A 19,643-nucleotide genomic window follows, 5' to 3' on the forward strand; every position below is an offset into this window, starting at 1 on the left:
ATGAAAGTATCTCCCCTCCCCCTTTTTTCTTTTACCCCGGCGGAAGCAGCGAAAAGAAAATTGGAATCATTTGCAAGTCGTCTTGTTGTTGAGCTGCGCTCGTTTCCCGGAAAGCATCCCCCAACCCCCTCTGACGGTGGGCGTATGGAACTAACGGGGGAGGGGCTCTCCCTTTCAAAAAAAAAAAAAAGTCCCTTCGTAATTGCCCCCCATTATTAATGGACGATGATGGACCAGGATACGAGTAACGAACGGGTTCAATAGGACTCCCGGCTTCAGGAAGTTCTCCAAAATGAAATGGAATGACGGAGACTGAGATAGAGGAAGCAGGGAAGAGAGTTTTAACGATTCTCCGCCCTTTTGCTCCCTTATTCATTGGTACCCATAATGCATTATCCTTTTCAGCAACCGAGAGAGTAACTACAGCAATAATTACTGCTCGATAATTGATCCAACAAGCAGAAGAGTTGTCGAGGCAGTAGAAAAAAGTATGTTCAACCTTGAGAGAGCCATCTTGTTCAGTGCTGGTAGTGTTTGCAATGAATTTGAGGCTCAGATACAATGTATTTATTTCCTTATTTGAGAAATCCTGAATACAGAGATAATCCAATTTATATCAGGATATCAACAGAGAGAAAAACAGAAATTAACAAATGAGAAGCACGCACACATATGTAACAAAAAATAAATAAAAAATAAAAATAAAAACACAATAACTAGGGTATAACAAATATTAATTACTCTTCAGCTGCTTGATGCACGCATTTCTAAAAGCCTGCTTAGATAGAAATTTAGATTCAATTTCAAATTTTGACATTATTCTGATTGCTAGTTTTGATTACCCTGAAACTCATTACCTGGATACAGGTGAAAGTAATATACATGTTGATAAAGAAAGGTAATGATGCCTACAGCTTTCTAACACATTCAATGGTAGCCTGGAGGATCATTTAGTGTATTGTACCTTGTTTGTAGCCTACAGAGAAATGACCTTTGTTCTAGAGACAGCCTTGAGGCTTTTGTGTAAAAGGAGTTGTTGCATTTGCTATTGGTACGTGGGATCCGGATGTGAAGATGTGGCAAGAGTTCGTTAGTGTAAAGTTGTCCATTCATGATTTTGAAAAGAAATGTTAGATCTGAAACTTGACGGTGAAGGGAAGGATTGTGAATTTGAATTTCATGTTTGGAAAAGTTCATAAGGGCTGGGCATCTATGTCTGACTATTGTGATAAAGAAATTCACCACTTTGTTTATTCTCTTTATATTGCTATCACAGGCCACTGACCAAAGACAGGAACCATATTCAAGAATAGGTACACCGCACGTTGTAAAGTAGGTTTTGAAGGCACAAACATGTGTGATATCTGTAAATCTGTAATTTAGCCCAAGGGTTTTCATGGCTCTGGAAGTTATGTAATCTATATGGTGGCTGAAAGTGAGTTTCCTGTCGAAAATGACTCCAAGATCTTTGTGCTGTTGTACGAACGGGATGATTTTGTTACATAATCTATAGGATGGAGCTGTAAAATTGGATTTGAGGGTAAACCTCTTAAAAACAGATTTCTCGGGATTTACTTTCAGATTCCAGTCTTGGCATCAGCGTTCAATGTGTGTGAGATTGTCTTGAATGGAACATGTGTCTTCAACTGAAGCGACGTTTGTAAATAAGTTACAGTCATCAGCATACAATAAAATTGAGCATTTTGGAGAAATATATTCATGAATATCGTTCATGAAAAGAGTGAAACACAGGGGTCCTAGAGAACTTCCTTGATGCACACCAGAAACTACAGGGAGCCATGACGGAGAGCAACTAGACATGATAACCTTTTGCTTTCTATTCATTACCGTGATGCGCGACGTTACTCTAGAGATTCCTGCGGCAGACTGTGGGCGTTTGCGCTGGAAGAATACAATATGACCATGCTGAATCACGGCGCGGAGAACGCCTTCATGGCAGCGACCCGCTGTTGCCGTGTTTACTACAAATAAAGTTGCGGTCAAACAGCCAATTACACTTACCTCTGCTCTCTTTTTTGGGCAAGAAGCAGCAAGAGCCAATAGGAAAACAGGATTTTGTCAAAATAACCGTTCTGCGCTGTGCATGTAGGACGGTTCTTATGGCGGCACTACTACAGAATATTCTCTATTCTGAATTTCACTGGAATGAATGAATGGATTGAAGGTAAAATAAATTGCAGCCAATGTGTAGTTGGTTGTTGGTGTCCAGTGTTGTTTGGTATCGTGATTGAAGACACCGTCTCTGTCTCGTTGTCCTCGGAGTCTCGAAGGAAGAGTCAGGACCTTCTCTGGGTCTGTATTGAAGTAAATGCAGAAGTATGAAAAGAAAAATTCTAAAAAGTCAACAAACAAGTTTCTTTGTACCTTGACCAACACATATAAACTACCTGCAAATGATCATGCAGCTATTCGTGCCATATGTTTACATAAGTTGTATAGGAAAAATAATATTGCTTTAGGCGTAGTTTTCATCGACTTTATTGTCTAATTTACTAAACTCCCCAACGAGGCAAGACTATCTGAGGGATAGTCTCGGTCTCGTCTCGAGTTTACAAGCGTTTGTCCCGGTCTCGTCAATTCTCGGTTCTTTAACTGTTCGATACCATCACTGCAAGGACAAACTAAGGAAGCCTATGTCGCAATGTTTGCGATTATTTGTTGATCCTGCTGGATATTGAGGGTGTCTACCAGACTAATAAATTCAAAATTCAACTTTTTCTTCGCCTTTCACGAGAGCGCTCTTTCACAATTACAGCGAGTTGACCAGACCAGGAATGTTCTAACCCCATGATTACAACTTCTGCTATACTTTCCTTAGATAAAAAAAGAATTCCTATTTCTAGTATATGCAATGCATTTGAGGGATAAACACATCGTTAGCCACACTCCATCAACCTTTCGTCACCTTGTGTGCAAGACTCGGCGGAAACTGAAAACATTTCACACATACTTATTTTTCTAGGAAGGGGCAAATTTAGCGTTCGCGTGAAAAAAACCGGTTCACACCTACAGTGAGAAGATGGAAGTTCTTGGCTGTCATTCAAATCTTAACGGGCGCTACAATTTATCCTCTACTCATCACTTCCTTCCTCCCACGAGGAAAGTTTCCAGCTTGGCCTTTCGGTATCATCAGTTTGTGGCAAACAGGTGCAAGATTTTAAGTCTATATAAACACAGAATCTTGAGCAAGTAAAAGTTCAATCTCGTAAACAAATATTTTCATTCCTACAGTTAATAAGCTACTTTCATATCAAGATACATATATTTACTAATATACAGATGAGGGACAACGTTGAGATGGACCTAAGAGAAATCGGTAGGGATGGAAAAGAGTATATAGAACTTGCTCAAGATAGGGAAAGATGAAAGGCCTGTGTTGCTGCAGCCATGAACCTTCGGGTTTAAGAAGGCTAGAGAGTTAGTTAGTTCGTTATACAGATGTTTATGTGTATGTGTGTCACACACAGGGTGAGTCACCTAAAATTACCACCGGAAATATTGAAAAACTGCTTTCGCAGACATAAAGGTATGAGAGGGGCTCGTGAAATTAGTGGACACAATAGTACGTTCAACTACGTAAGGAAGTAAGTACGATTTTCAACACAAATTTAGTTTTTTGCTTTTATGGAATCCCCATTTTATTTTCAGCTCATTTGAAAGTACGGAAAAATTCATGAAGAATGGCGTTTTTTACATTGTACTACGTCAAGTAGTTTTTAAGTAATTGTAGCGTGAAGTTGACGCTTGAAACAAACATTCTCACAAGTTGATTCGTGTGTCATAACAAACATGTTACTCTTCTGCATACTATGCGTTGTGCTTAGGAAAGTTGTTACGTTCCAGCAACTGCAGGTTATAATAAAATGTGTAGTTTGTACATAAGTAAGTTTGACAAATAATTTAAAATGTTCTGATATATCTTTCTGAGTTAACAAATATTTGTACATTGAAAAGCATAAATTTTAAACTTTCCGCCATCAGTTACTTACATAAAGGTTAATACATTAACATATTTCTAATTTTTATTTGGCGTTCATTCATTTACGTCATAATTTTTAGTACATCGGAACAATCGACTCTTCTCGTTTGATCATGACAAATCTTTGTTTCCAAATTTTAAACTTTGCACCTTATACATTTTTCTTTGTTTCTTTCGAATTGATGTATCAAATTTATTAAATGAAGTAAGGGCGTAACATAGTAAGTACACTGATTAACCAGACGTTTGTGATAGTGTACGTACGTCAGAACTGTTGCTGAGAAAATAGTATTTTCAATCTCTGAAAAGGCCTAGATGATACTTATCTATGGCGAGTGTTGGAAAAATACAGCACAAGCGTGGAGGCAGTGCTCCGTTCTGTCGACAGGCATAGTGGGGATGCGCCTTCACGCTCAACTTCACGTTACAATTAATTGAGAACTACTTGACGTATTACAATGTAACTAACGCCATTCTTAATGAATTTTTCCGTACTTTCAAATGAGCTGAAAATAAAATGGAGTTTCTATTAAAAAAAACTAAATTTGTGTTGGAAACAATATTTCTTAACGTAGATGAACGTATTGTGTCCACTAAATTCATGAGCCCTTCTCATACCTTTATATCTGCGAAAGCAGTTTTTCAATATTTATTGTTGTTCACGAAATATTTCCGGCGGTAATTTTAGGTGACTCACCCTGTGTGTCACACACATATACATAAACATCAGAAGATACGAGTAAATATATGTTTTGTTACGTGTCGGCTTTCTACCTGTCCAGGCTGATCTCGAGAAATGCAATAATCCGCGAATTGATGAATACTCCATGTTATTCTCACAAATCGAACCCAGAACGTTAACCACTCTGCCACGGAGGCAGGTTGTAATATCAGGATAAATTCCATCTTGCGCGAAGTCAACACACAATACGAGTCAATATGAAAACCAACATAATTTGTTTGTATAGAATTTCTGGTTTTCTTCTGATTAGAGTATTGCATTTATACTTCTGGAACGTGTGAAACGGATTAAGACGCTATGTTCCATGGCATAAAGCTACCGGGTTTTCATGCAACCAATAGTAAGTTAGGTGTGAAATACTTTTTGGTAATTGCAGTACAAGGATACAAACTCTGATCGTAAATTAACGAACTTAAAATAGTAACAATAAAAAATATAATACATTAAAGAGGGGTCGTTGTGTTATAGGAGGGTAACTGATAGGCCGCGGCAGTCTGACTGCGTACAAAACACACTTGTTCGATTCTCTGTGTAGGCGATGGCAAGGCGGAAAATTTTTAGACAATGTATTTGCATACAGCAGCTCTGGGCTGCACTCAGCCACTAATCCATGGGTGTCTGAAAGCAACAATGGGGTATAAAGGTGACTGAAGGTTGGTGGCGATCACATCTCCAGTTACGGCCTAACTTGAATTTTGAAGTCCACTTTGTGCACAGGTAAGTTAATCAGGACTGGGCTACAGTTTCAATGGGATCAGAACCATTATGTGCACTCCTGTTCAGATAAAGTGGCACAAATTTCAACCGACAAACTTTATAAAATGTGCTACTTTATGTGAACAGGAGTGTACCTCCCCCGGCTATCGAATACGGGACTGGGACGTTAAGATTACAAATCGGGGACGTTACAATTATGGCAGAGATCGAGAACGTGCGTAGCCCTACCTCCACCGTCCTCTCTTCATGGAGAGGTCAAATGCTTCACCTCGACTTGATTCGGTCACCATTGAAAGCCTGACAAAGGAACCAACAAAGAATAAAAAAAAAAGTAAAGTGCTCCCCTGTGCTTAGCACCACGCCATGAAGGCGTATCGGGGGTGTGGGGGTAACGCCCCACACTTTCTTGATCCGGTCGTGAGTGGGACTGATGTGATCAGCATCACGCCCCTGACCGCCTTTACCCCCCAGGGTTTCCCCCAGGTACCCATGTTATTCGACGCTGGGTGGGCGACGGGGCCGCTTCCAACGTTAGAAAAGTTCCCGGGACTCGAAAAGAAGGGGTGAGCAAATTTTTCAATTCGTGTACGAGTACATTTTCATTAGATGCTGATGCAGAATTTTAAGGTAGCCATGATGGAAATTTGGAAGATGTTTAGCGTGTGTGAAATGGTAATCAACCTTAGGAAATATTTCTGGACATTGCTTTACGAAATCTTGCTTGTACGCAAGTTAACTATTAAAATACTTCAATGAGGGGGGTGGGGGAATAATTTTTTATCTTGCGACAGATGCAAGAAAATTGATCCTAAGATCAAGATCTGGGAGATTTGCCGAAGAGCCTTCGAAACTATTCCAATCGTAAAATTGGATCCCGACAGAGATGGATGCGTATGTGTTCTGGAAAACTCGTCATCTTGATGAAAGGGGGCCTTGGTTTATTAGAACTTTTGGCGAGATCAGGAAGGGTGCATGCAAGCCGTAAATATGTCGCTTGTTCGAGTCCTTCGCTTAGCAGGAAGTGCTGGCGATGAAAGGAGCCGTATCGTCAGGGGTTAGGGAGTTCTTTTCTGAGGAAAGCAACGTTTGGAGGAAGCGCCGGAGAGGAGTTTCAGAGAGAAGGGAGAGGAAAGCAACATCTGGTGGCACATTTTCTCCCAGCATCCCTCCAGTTAAGAAAAGAGAATTTTCGTCTTGTTTCAGCTTCACGCTAGGACAGGAATGGATTTACGCCCGAGACCGAACCAATAAATGGCCTAGAAGTGAAGTTGAGTGATATGTGTAGCAGAAAGGATGGTATTTCTAGCAAAATAAGGGCGAAAAAAAAGTAAAGGTTTGCCACTAAGGTCTGCAAATAGTGGAGATAAATTAAAGTCGACAAAGCATCTGCGGAAGACACATATTAGAGTGCCGCTTCACTTTATACCTTCCTTTGTTCGGGATGCCGTGGGGGGGGGGGGGGGGAGGAGGATAACACCAGGTAAAGGTTGATTAATTTGATTAATTTTACTTCGAATTTCTGCCACTTTTAGCTAATCGCAAAGTTGAGGATGACATGATGAAATTGATAAGGGGACACTCACAAATAACACACATGCCAAGATTCGAAACCGGGACCACGGCGTCGTAGCGCTCTGTGCTAACCACTCCGCCACGGAGGCCGACATCAGGTAGAGGAAGCTAACACCAAGGTTAATTTCCGAAATGTCGATGAAATGAATCAGGAAAAATAATGATCCACTATCGCATTTGAAGCTAGAGGTAAGTGGCGCTAACTGGTGACAATGCCTAACATAATCCCTAGAATAAATTATACGAAAACAAACCACAAAACTTCACTATATCTTAGGAACAGAAAGGTTTTCAATACAGGAAAAGTGACAATGGAGAATATAATTTCTTGATGAAAATGAATAATCATACATACCGCTGTGCTTGGAATAAGAACAAAGACAATAAAACCAGTACTCGGCACCCTTGGCTAGAAATCGCATAAAGGCGATGAGAGCCAATAAAAGAAGATGAAGAAGATAATGCTGCCCTAACAGCATCAGAGTAAACAGGGTTAGGGTGAAGGAAAGTGGAGGGAAACTTGTAGTTTGTATATTTTCCGAGTGCACAAGATACCCTGATGCTACAGTCAGTGTCGTGCCCAAAGGGGGTTGCTGGGGGTAGTAATTCCCCCTTTGACCCAGTATGTTAAAAAAAAAAAAGTCAAAGGCAGGAGAAAATGGCAAAATAAGGGCTCCCTGCCTTAAAAAAGTAGCTATATGTAACCCCCTATTGACAATCCTGGACAAGATTCTAGCTACAGTAGTTATTTTAGTTAGTATTACATGTAAACGACGTCCCCATGTGTTTTTACCACAGTAAAGCTGATTAAACCCAGCTGCTTTATACAAAACACCAATTAACCACCGTTTCATCCACCATTGTAATCAGTTGAGGAGAGTAGAACCATGGGTTCATTTGACAATAACATACCTGGCGATCAGTTCGCGCATGTACAGGCTAGTAAAAAGACGACCAAATTGACAAGAGGCATTAGGTGTGCTGCTTTCCTCAAATATCAAACCGATCGGATATCTATCTGCAACATGATATGGAGTTCTCCAAACCCTGTTACACGAATCTGTGGAGCATGGCCGTGTATAACGGTACAGAAGGGGAGAAAGCTAGTGGGCGAAACAAAGCAGTGTGCGCTGCTGAAAACTGCTGGTAGCTGCAGCCGTTTTTCTCCCTTCATGCACACACTTTCTCTCTCACGCGTTCTTTGGTCTAGGTTCCCGGGATAGTGTACGTTGGTTTAATTCTATCAAATGTGCTGTCCAACCATGGTGTTGGGTTAAAAAACGCCAGCCAGCTTCCGGTGGTAAGAAATGTCACCGAGACGCGAGTTGCATCTGAGTGCGAAAAGTGAAGACTTGTCTGTATAAAGGCCAGAGATGGACAAGGACAATGGGACCCTCTGTTTTACGATGGAATGGGCCTGGCCCTGAAATGCAAGTATTTGATTTGATGTGTTGTTTTAAGTCCACTTTATGCACAGTAAGGCTAATCGGGAATGGACCTACAGTTTAGAGTTGAATCTGAACCACTTGTGCCTCCAACTGGTATCGAACCCCGGACCCCTTGATTACAAGAGGTACCACCGCGCCATCGGGGAGGCCCGGACTGCAAGTGTTGTGATGTAATTCATAATGCCATCAGCGTATAATAGTCTCAAAATGTAGCTCGTGCACATTTCACAGTGTAGAAACCGTAAATAGATATTTGTGACGAGAATAAAGGTAAGAATGATTCAGCCTTGCTCAAGAGATAAGAAATTCTCGCAGTCAGCTGGTTAAGCCGATAATGATACTCAGTTTGTCACACACCTTGGTTTCTGATGAACACATAGGGGCGTCGTCGCCTCTGCTTCGCAGTGATTTATGCACACCACTACATCCCAACAGTCGACAAATTCCCATTAGAACAGTTGGTTTCTCCGTGTATAGATTTCCTCGATTTCTAGGCTTTCTGGAACAAATCCTGCTACTTCGTACTCAAGCAGTTACCCAGCCTCCTTTTTGAAGGCCTTGAATCCACATCCAAAATAAAACCTACCCTCTGGAGCAAGCGAACGAAAAGAAGCTCTGTGCACAAGTAGTAACTCGAGAAGGCTCCACCAATGAATGCATGAGAGGGGAAGTGGATGCATGGAGTGAAACACGTGTCTACTTCTACTAGACATGTGTAGCAGCGCGCACTACTTTACTCCGCCCACTCGCTTTCTCCCCTTCTCTACTGTTATGCGCGCCCTTGCTCAACAGATTTCCGAGACAGAGTGTACATTAATTGATTGATTGAAATAAAAGTTTTCGGTGCGTCGGCACTTACGCTATTTGTACCCGTACAGCGACCAGCGCCTCACTAAAAATAAAATCAATACACATTTCTGAGGACTAAAACCTTCTTTTTTATGTGAAAAGCTGAGGCGCTCAGCGCATATAACGTTAAAGGACAAAACACACAGGCCTACAAAGGATTATGCTGGCTGTAGGTCAAGGCGCCAGAGCCTCGTTTAGTGTGTGTAATTCATCCTTTGTTATTGACGCGATTACCCTATTAAGGTGAAAAAAGCGACGGAAGTATGCATAGCGGACGAACTGAAGGCACCCTTCACGATCTCCCCTAAAGAAAATGAAATATCTTGCATGGTGTATGAAGATTTTGTTGTTTATGAATGTTTTTAGTTGATTTTAGCTCTCGGAAATGTGTTATTGTGAAGTAAAGTACGTCTGTTACATTAGCACGTTACTTTACTGTGAAGCAGAACAGCCCAAAGGCTTCACGCAAGTGAATATAGCACCCAAAACGACTTTCCACAACAGCAGCTATAATTTTACGTAGTTAGGTTAGGATTGTTAGGTTTGTTAATCGGCGTGTTCTTTCGCTATTTTAGTGTACATACAAACAGTTTCTACTAACAAAAAGCGGCGAAAATACTTCAAAATTGCAGGTTTTAACTTACGTGGGCCATTGTTTGGGATCAAATATCTCCCGTTTTTGTGCCTTTCCTAACGCTGGAACCACATTGACATTACATAAAACATTGAAATATGTCGATTTAAAAAAGTTTCGACGTAATTCTCGAGGGGGTACAGTGGGTAAACGGCCCCGCATTGAATTTGTACATGTGTCAAGATACCTCTTTGACTCACTTGCCCGATTTAAGCTACAATATTTTACCCCGTGTGTATATAATAGAAGCTGTGTTATTTTTATCGAGGAAACACGTGGTAGAAAGTAGTATTTCCCACTAACGCCCGCATTTCCCAAGGCATCACCAAGGCACGAGCTTACAAATAAAACAGGTCGAGTTTCATTCTCGTAGTAATTTGTACACCTTGAGAGAAAATCGATTACCTGACCTTTCAGGAAGGAAAACGAGAGCTGCATTGGCGTTTCTGGAGCCTGGAAACGGGGGCCACGATGAATATCATAACAGAGGCACTTAACAAGGTGCTCTTCCCTTCCTCTATGACTCACTTGACCCCTCAGGAAACTCCTTGTTGAGTGCTGCCTGGCACGCGAGGCTCCTTACCAATCAATGACGCAGAAATCACGGAGAAAGAAGAGTGGTTTGTTCTAGGAACCGAAGGAGTTGAATCCTCAATGGTTTTTGCCCTATCCGCGGTACGAGCAACTCTTTTGAGTTCAGTCTGGAAGAAATGAGGAGTTCGTGCGGATCGTTGTACGGTCACCGGCAGTAAAAATGGGACACATATACCCTGTCCCAGCTAACTATGGAGCACGGTCGCATAGAGTCAGAGAAGTGGGGGAATTCGAGTGGGCAGAGCGAAGCAGTACACGCTGCTGAGAAGGCTGGTAACTGCAGTCGCAATCCCGTCCCCTCTCACGTGTTCATTGATGGAGTCGAGCCGTCTCGCGTCACTACTTGCGCAGAGACTCGTTTTCGTTCGCCTGCTCCATAGATAGATGGGACAGAGTGTACATACACAAATACTGACGATGCATTGCGTGTGCTGCCTAACGTTACGGCGATGAACCGACTTCAATAGCAACTTTTCAATGGGAAGTTCTGCTAAGAAGCTACAGAGAGAGCGCCAATGTTCTGGCCGGGATTCGAACCCGGGATCTTCGGTGGCTAAATCGACTACTTGACGCGCTCGGTCACAGCGCAGGCTTGATAGGCTGGAATCTGATCTGATTGGCTGGAATAAAAATTGTGTGTGTGTCAGCACATGGGCTATTTGCACCTATCGCATTACACATGGTCGAACCCGTTACGATAACTAGAAGTAACACGTGTCTCCAATGACTAAATTCTCCTTACCAAGGTTAAAAGGAGAAGCTGTTAAGGGTCACTCAGCGCATATAAGGACAACACATACTATACAATTATGCTGTCTATAAGTCCAAACGCCAGAACCTCGTCGGCCTGCACAAATGCAGTTTAAAGGTGTGTACCAAGTGCAAAAGGGGTTGACACTTAAGTTATGATTTTTTTTATTTAGCGTAGCTTTTAGCTAATCGCGACGATAACTGATTGATTTGCTTTATTTTACTTCGCTTTTTGTGCCACTTTTGGCTAATTTGCGAAGATGGAGCTGAGAGATGACATGATGAATGGACACTCACAAACATACATGCGCAGGCCAGGATTCGAACCCGGGACCCCTGGCGTCGTAGCTCACCGTGCTGACCAATTTTTTTTTTTTACGCTGAAATTCTATATTCCATCACTTCAAATGACAATTCATGTATAACCACAAACATGGGGATCTTAAACAGGTACAATTGAGATATCAAAGAATTCACTTGTATGATAGTATTTTGCCAATACCTGCCACACAATCAGTCATCATCCTGAACCCAACCATCATCATCTGACAAAAACCTCCTCTTCTTCGTAGTGTTCATATGTGGTCTGGAAACCCACTCTGTATCAGCTGCATCAACAGTGTCTAATGTTCCCAATTTGATTTCAAATAGTTTTAATTGAAATCTCGGTCCTACTTCTGGCAGTTCTATTTCCTTTCCACTGACCTTTTTGTATGTGTGGTGTCGAAAGGATATGTAATCGTTGTGATTAGCGAATGTCATAATTCGCCGACTGTCCTCCTTAGGCACCGGGAAAAGATACTTTAGAATACTCATCACTCTTTGTCCCAGAGGTGTCTTAAAATTATGAAATATTAGATGAGGAAACTGTTCTGACATCTTACCGATGTCTGGTATATTATGGCGCATAACAATATCAGACATTGTGAAATAGGCTGTCGGTCCGTAAGGTAGGTGGCATATTATCAGCGTATCTGGTTCTCCTCTATGTTCGTGCACCAGTATGAAATCAGTTACATTATTCGCCCTGCATGCGTTGATTAATTCTGCCATTTGAAAACCTCCTCTGTTCATTCTTTGAGCATTTGGAAACAAAAGCCGTAACTCTTTCACAAACGCCCTCAATCTTGAGGATGGATCTCGAGATGTGGTAATCAAAATTTTTGGATCTTCAACACCTGCCCACCGATACTCGTCATCTTCGTGCGTTTCACCACCGCCGCCAGTTTCTCCTCCTAAGGCTACTGCTCGTTCCGGTCCTTGATCCTCCCATTCCAGCTTCTTCTGTAGAGACAATGCATCTTTCCTTATATCTGAATGAATTGGTGCATTTTCTTCCAAGGATCGTTTCAATTTCTCCTTTTTCTCTTGAATGTTCTTCTTTGCGTCTTCTAGAGATTTGCGATACAAATATTCCCTTCTCAGACGTGCTTGTCTTCTTAACATTTTAACTTTGTACTGTTCACGAACCAAAAACAATTAAATAAATACTTCACAGTCTTCGAGACTTCCACACATGTAAACACTTGACTCTCACCACGACCACGTGAAAGTGAGAAACATCACTCATCCACGGAGGTTGGATTGACACTTGAGTGCCTTGTGAAAAGGCTACCACTCTCAGTAAGAAAGAAAGTGATGAGATGTAACGTGTAGCAAACTTATTCATCATGACTACAGTGTCAGACGACTAAATGCCTTCATAGTTGGCTGGATTCCGTCCAACTCTGAAGCAACGGAGGAATAAATGAAGCAAATAATCCACTTGAGTTCTTACATGCGTAAACATAAAGAGAGAAAAAAAATAACTCCTTCCTTTGATTTTCCTGACAATTTATGCGAAGTTAGCATAATCCTCTATCTCCTTCCACGCCTCGCACCCTCCTGCGTATAAAAGGGACTCGAGGCGTCGGCGAACATCTATCATAATGGTACAAATTACGAGCTGATTTACATACAAAGAAAGCCGTGAAATGTAAACGAAACGCGCGTCACTTGCAAACGAGGGATGAAGTTTTGTAATTAGCAAAAAATTGCAATCGCCTTCCTTCGTGGAAATCGTGGGGAGCGTCTTCGAACAAACTTAGCCGACCGCCAAGAAATTAAATTTCCACGCAATAAAGCTTCGTATGCCCGCAGCTTTTTCGAGTCATTAGGATGGGAAGGGAATCTCCCTCTCACACCAGCAGTGTTAGCAACACATACGTGTTCAGTGTTGCCACCTTTCAATTTTTAAAAACATGTATTTCAGCAATTCGTTGGCTTCTGGTAAAACATCTCAATGAATTGCTTGTTGTGGTAATTTCACTGATATGGAAATAAAATTGAACCAAATGTTATTGTGCCCTTGAATGGTCAAGGCTTCATGGAACAACGGTGCAAGGTGACAATTGTAACCGTAAAACAGGAAGAAACAAATGAAGACAATCACACTGAAATCCAATAAGCGGGAGGCTAATCGGAACAGGATCTACAGTTCTGAAGTAAGATCCGAACCAGCATGTGTATGTGCTAAACAAAGTTGGAAGCATGGGTTTACCCAGACTTTTTCTAAGGGGTGCAAACGTACATTTTTCCGGGGTGACGAACAGCACTTTTCCAGAGTCGGGGGTTAAACGACACTACGGAAGGAATGCTTTATTTCATAATTACATATTTGACAAGGGAATAACATTTACTTTACTTTCTACTACAAAGGCAACATGAACAGAATTAAATTCTTCGCACTCGTTAACCCCTTGGCCCCCCACTGGATACGCGCTCACGCGTAAACGTTTAAGCTGGCTGGAAACCCGAGAATACTTGTTTGAATTTCTGAAATAGTCCGACGCACTGCAACACTGCCGCCATCATAATTTAACTTAATAAAATATGACGCACGGCTTTCTACCAGCGTAATGAATTGGAGCAGTTTGTGACCGAACGCACGCCCTTCCGAAATTTTTATGCGCCTCCCGGTACCACTGGGCTTGTCGTGCTCTCAGACAATCTATCAAGCCACGGAAGACCTCTGGAAGTGAAGAGGGAACATGGTCCCATGGTGCGGGACGAGCCTGGGGGATAATTATTTTACTATAATGCAATCTCATCAACGGCCATTTTGGATCGTTAAGTATTCATCAGGTTCGACTAGGAAGATACAATGGGGGAGAGAGCGGAAACGTATATGAGGCTATAATGTTACTTACAGTCGAAGAATGGGGAGCGAGAATTCCTTCCAGAAGACTGGGAAGGGGAGGAAGCTGAAGGGAAGGGAGGAGATAAGGGCTAAAGATTGCTTCTGGAGTCGTGTTTTGGCGCCCTCAGTTGCGTGTTTTGTTTAAGATTCAACTCCGCAGGATCTTGAATTGCTAGGTACTTCAGTATCCGGGAATATGTGGCTAGTTTAAAATCAGATCTGAACCGATGCAAAGTGTCCCCACTCGAAATTAGACCCAACAAACCAATATCATTTCAGTTTCCGAGATAAAGTATTGGATCTGCAATGGATCTGGTAAGATGTGCCGACTTCCGTGGCGGAGTGGTTGGCACAGCACGCTACGGTGGCAGGGGTTCCGGGTTTGAATCCCGGCCTGAGGACGGGTGTTCTTTGTGAGTTTTCCTTCATAAATTTCGTTTAATCATCACTCAACCTCATCGTTTATATCAGCCAAAAGTGACCAAAAAGTGACGCTAAATAACAAAATTAAAAATTAAACTTCAAGGGGTCCCGGGTTCGATACCCGGTGAGGAGACATAGTAGTTCGGATCACACTTTAAACTGTAGGTCCAGTCCCGATTAGCCTTACTGTGCATCAAGTGGACTTAAAATACCAAATCAATCAATCGATAAAAAATTAAACTTGGTAAAAAAAGAAAAAACCCTGATTGACTACAGTTTTATCACTAAACGAATTCTTGCAAAATGTAGGGAAGTTTTTCAACTGCTGGAGGCATTATACCCTGTATTTTGTTAAGAGTAAACATTGTTTGGATGAAAGCATAGCTGTAATAGATAGCTATGACCCTTCCAAGTTTCCAGGTTATTTCCTAGGTCTTTCCAAACTGAATATGATACTCCTGAGGATCCTAAATTACTAGATAATTGCGTGTCAGGGAATTTCTGAACAGATCTGAAATACTGGAAAGTGTCAAATTTCAACTCCAAAGACAGTTTCTCAGTGGTACGTTGTAAGATGTAAAAAAATGATTAACTAAAGCTTTATCACAAAACTAATTCGTACATATCTGTGATAGATATGAGCGAAGTTATTTTCTAGGTCTTTCCAAATACAGAGAATACAAGATTCTTAGGTGTGGGATACCAGAAGATTTAAAAAGCGACGAAACCAAAATTTAATTAACATTTTGTTAATTATTACTGCTAATACATTTGCTATAACTTTAATAGTACTGGATGCAATCTGCCTAACACGACACAGTCAAAGTAATTAGTAAATGTGGTAGGTATTCAGCTCCAAGGGTTTCAATTGAGTCTTTCCACAATTGATCCTCCAATCCTCTCTGGCACACATGTCCGCTCTTGCACACACCCAACCGCTGGTCCTTCCCTTGCCACACGCTTAGCATGAAGATAGAGTTAACAATACGCAGAAAAAAAGGGGATGGAGAACCGCTGGGTTTCTATCACAGACCAATCCTCTTAATAGTGGAGGAGGCCATATCAGCCTTGATTGCAATCGGACGCAAGTTGGCCGGTCGAAACTCTCGGGGTCCAAAGCCGGCTTCAATTGAGCACATTCGCCAGACCGAAGCCGAGGGTGGGGTGAACACCTGCCTGAATATTCAATCCGATGGAACGTTGAAGCGATTGCTAGGGATCCGGTAGAATTCGCGATAATGATGCGTCGATCGTCCGTTAATCACTCGATCGGATTCGGCATCAATAATAACTTGATGCCAATAAAAAAAAATATAGCGTTTCGCAACAGATCTCCGATGTGTGTTTGCTGAACCTGCGCATCTAGAATGCTGGGGACGTTTTAGACCCACACCATGCGGATTGTGAGTGGCTGAAGTGGGAAAAGTTTGACGCCACAAACCAAGTAGCGTTCCACTTCTCTTTAATAGTCCCAGTAATCCTGTCCCATGTCAACTCACCCCGACAATGATCTCTAGTATACACTCTACGATGTCAAACAAATTTTCAATACGATTATCTCCCCAAGATATGATCTCTTCTTCGGACCTAACATTTATGAAACTCTCTATCTTTCAAAGCATCGTTTTCTCGGGTCAAACGTTTATGAAATTCATTGCCTTTCAAAGTATCTTGAACGTTCTTAGATCTCTCTATGTCTGAAAAGGATATCATATCCACTGCATATTGAACCTTCAGACTGCCTCAACTCTATGATCATATGACCAGATGAAAAACTCGTTATCTTGCAGAAAATATACGCGTATTAATACATCTTCACGCTTGATGAGTTTTCAACTCATTATCTCACCAAATTCTCCTAAATGTATTTCATTGATTGATTTGTTGTATTAAGTCCACTTTTATGCACAGTAAGGCTAATCGGGACTGGACCTACAGTTTAAAGTGGGATCCGAACCACTATGTGCCTCCACCGGGTCTCGAACCCGGAACCCCTTGATTACAAGGCGACGACGCTACCACTGCGCCATCGGGGAGGCACATGTATTTCATTCCTCTTCAAGTTGCTTTCTCATTATTCAGCATTCCCGAAAATGAAGTCGCTTAAAAATTTTACCTTCTGGAAAACTGAATATTACGGAATCAACCTCACTTCATCTCTTACAATATGCAAGTGTCGTTCTGGAGACGTTCTACAACTTTTTCATTTACTTGATAATCTCCGACATGATGCTTCTGACTCACTAGAGATGCTGGAGAAAAGGCTATGGGGTGAGAGGGATGATCTGATGGGAAACAAAGTGTGTGATGCCCTCTCGCAAGTGATATGAGTGATGGGAGAAAGAGAGAGGATGAATGTGAGGCAAGGAGTAATTGCAAAGCCCCGAGCACTAATCTTTTCCTTCCATCTTACATATATGCCACAGAACCTTTTGTCTTTTCCCCTTACAGCACCAAGGACACACATGCTTTAATTTTCCATCCATTCTTTATATCCCTCTCTTCTTTGCCTCTCTTCTCTTCTAGTGCCATCCACCTTCTCCACCCACCCCGTCCCTCATCTTGCTCTATTGTTGGAAACCAATTTTGTAAAGACAACAGACTTTTAATTCAAAACACACATTTCCCTAATGACGAGACGGGGCTTTTTGACAAGCCGAGATGAAGGGGCAAGAAAAAGTATTCGAAACACGCTGACGTGAATGAACGTAAAGTTATAATAAATCTAAGTTTTTAATTAAGAAGCAATCTGCTTGATGAACTCGCATTCACATTATGGACACTCTTTCTTGTGTACATTCAGGAAGTACCATTGAATGTGTTAGAAAGCTGTATCTCTTTATCAACATGTATATTACTTTCACCTGTATCCAGGTAATGAGTTTCAGGGTAATCAAAACTAGCAATCAGAATAATGTCAAAATTTGAAATTGACTCTTCCTGTAGGACGGGTTTGGTTGCGTATGGATTATTGGCTATACATATTTTACGCATATATTTATGCCGGAATAAACGCACTGGAATTTAATTTGACGTAATATGCACAGGCATTCTTACACTTGGACATTCTCGTGTACCAGTTAACGCTTTGATGGTGGTGGCTTGTTTCCAATATTTCGTTGGTATGGCAGCCGCTCGCTGACCTATATAATATGGGTTTGATTGAGTTTGGAAATTCAACCCACTGATAGTTTGTTTCTCCTGAATATTTCAACATCCAGGATTCGAACACAAAACATTCCGGACTGCTAGCATGTATACTTTATCTCGCTGTGGAAGAGACCCTCATTACAGGAACACCCTTAGTTTAAATCGACTTTCAAGATCTACCAATCTTAACATTAAGTCTGAACTGAAAGTAAAACTATCCGTGTATGAGTAAACGGAGTACAACTTTGATCGGTCATCCCAGCATCTTTTATTTGCCTAAATCTAAATTTAGTTCTCTCTCATCTCTATGTAAAATATTTATGCAAGAGAAGAAGTAAAGGAAGCAGTACAGGAGAAGAATCAATATATCTTATGACGCTAAAAGAATGAAGAAAGAAGTATATGGCAAGTGATACAGGTGAGAGAGAGGGGGGACAAAATTATTGGGTGAATATTCTAACGGTAGCCGGACAATTGCGATGAACACAGTTAGAAGTGAAAGGGCGGGTGGACAATTGCGTTGATATTTTAAATCTTCTTTCAATTGAAGGGTGACTTAACACCCCGTACAACACCTCTTACAAGAGAATTATGTAAAATATTGATATTTTTGGCTGAGAATTTGGTTCAATCAAGTTTTTGAACATGGGCCAGAGTCAACAGACACCTTTTTAAGTCACCCGTTTCCTCATATGTGCGAATACACTTCCCAACTCTCGCGTCCATTTTAATGTCACGCTTCTTCCTTTTCTGACCTTCTAGATTAAGTTCCATCCGCAAGTACTTGATGTTGGTGTTTTCTGCTTGGCTCTTGAGGCAAGCCAGATGCGGTCTTCCAAGCCACCTATATATTTTGTTCTTCCAACCTTCTACAGCATTATTAGTTCTGTGGTGTCTTTGGTTAGGTTAGGTCCTGGTCGCAATTGTCCTACCATTAATTTGCAAAATGACCTTCACCGTCAAAATAATCCCAATTGTCCGTGATTTTGGCTTCATCGCAATTGTCTGATTCTAACACGATAGATTAAAATCATAATTGAAGAAAGCAAAGGAGGCAGGGATGTAGAATGCAGGGATACACAAAGCAAGGTTGCCGAGGACCTAAACTAAACCTACCTAGTTATACACACTAAGAAATATGAAACTGAGTTGCCACCAAAAGTGTTGTTGCACATCCTACTTTGTGTAACACAACACCTAATAGTGTGTTAAAGGGCTTCATACGTAGTGTAATTTGACAGCAAATTGTATAACAATACATCAAAGATTGTGCTAAATAAATACAATTTCAGTTCACTACCGAAGGAGTGTCGCGTTTCAGCCACTTTTGGTAGCACCTCAGTTGCATAGGGAAAGTATTGCCCATTGTACTTGTGTTGATTTGCTTTATTTTACTTCGTCTTTTGTGCTACTTTTGGCTAATTTGCGAAGATGAGGATGAGTGATGACATGATGAAATTGACACTCACAAACATCCATGCCCAGGCTGGGATTCGAACCCGGGACCCCTGGCATAGCGCGATATGCTAACCACTCCGCCACGCCGTACTCTATTGTCTCTCAGTGTGTTATTGGAATTCGAAATC

At 41.5% G+C, this 19,643-nt stretch overlaps 1 protein-coding gene and 1 pseudogene across 3 annotated transcripts in view; both read right to left on the minus strand.

The window, feature by feature from the left end:
* The window catches only part of LOC145978505 (limbic system-associated membrane protein), a 706,857-nt gene that overhangs the window by 447,711 nt on the left and 239,503 nt on the right, over positions 1–19,643 (minus strand). The gene's annotated exons all lie outside the window — the stretch shown is intronic.
* Positions 11,692–12,837, minus strand: LOC145978556 (U3 small nucleolar ribonucleoprotein IMP4 pseudogene; annotated as a pseudogene).

Source organism: Lepisma saccharinum, chromosome 25 (genome assembly GCF_977018435.1).
Source record: "Lepisma saccharinum chromosome 25, izLepSacc3.1, whole genome shotgun sequence".
NCBI lineage: Eukaryota > Metazoa > Arthropoda > Insecta > Zygentoma > Lepismatidae > Lepisma > Lepisma saccharinum.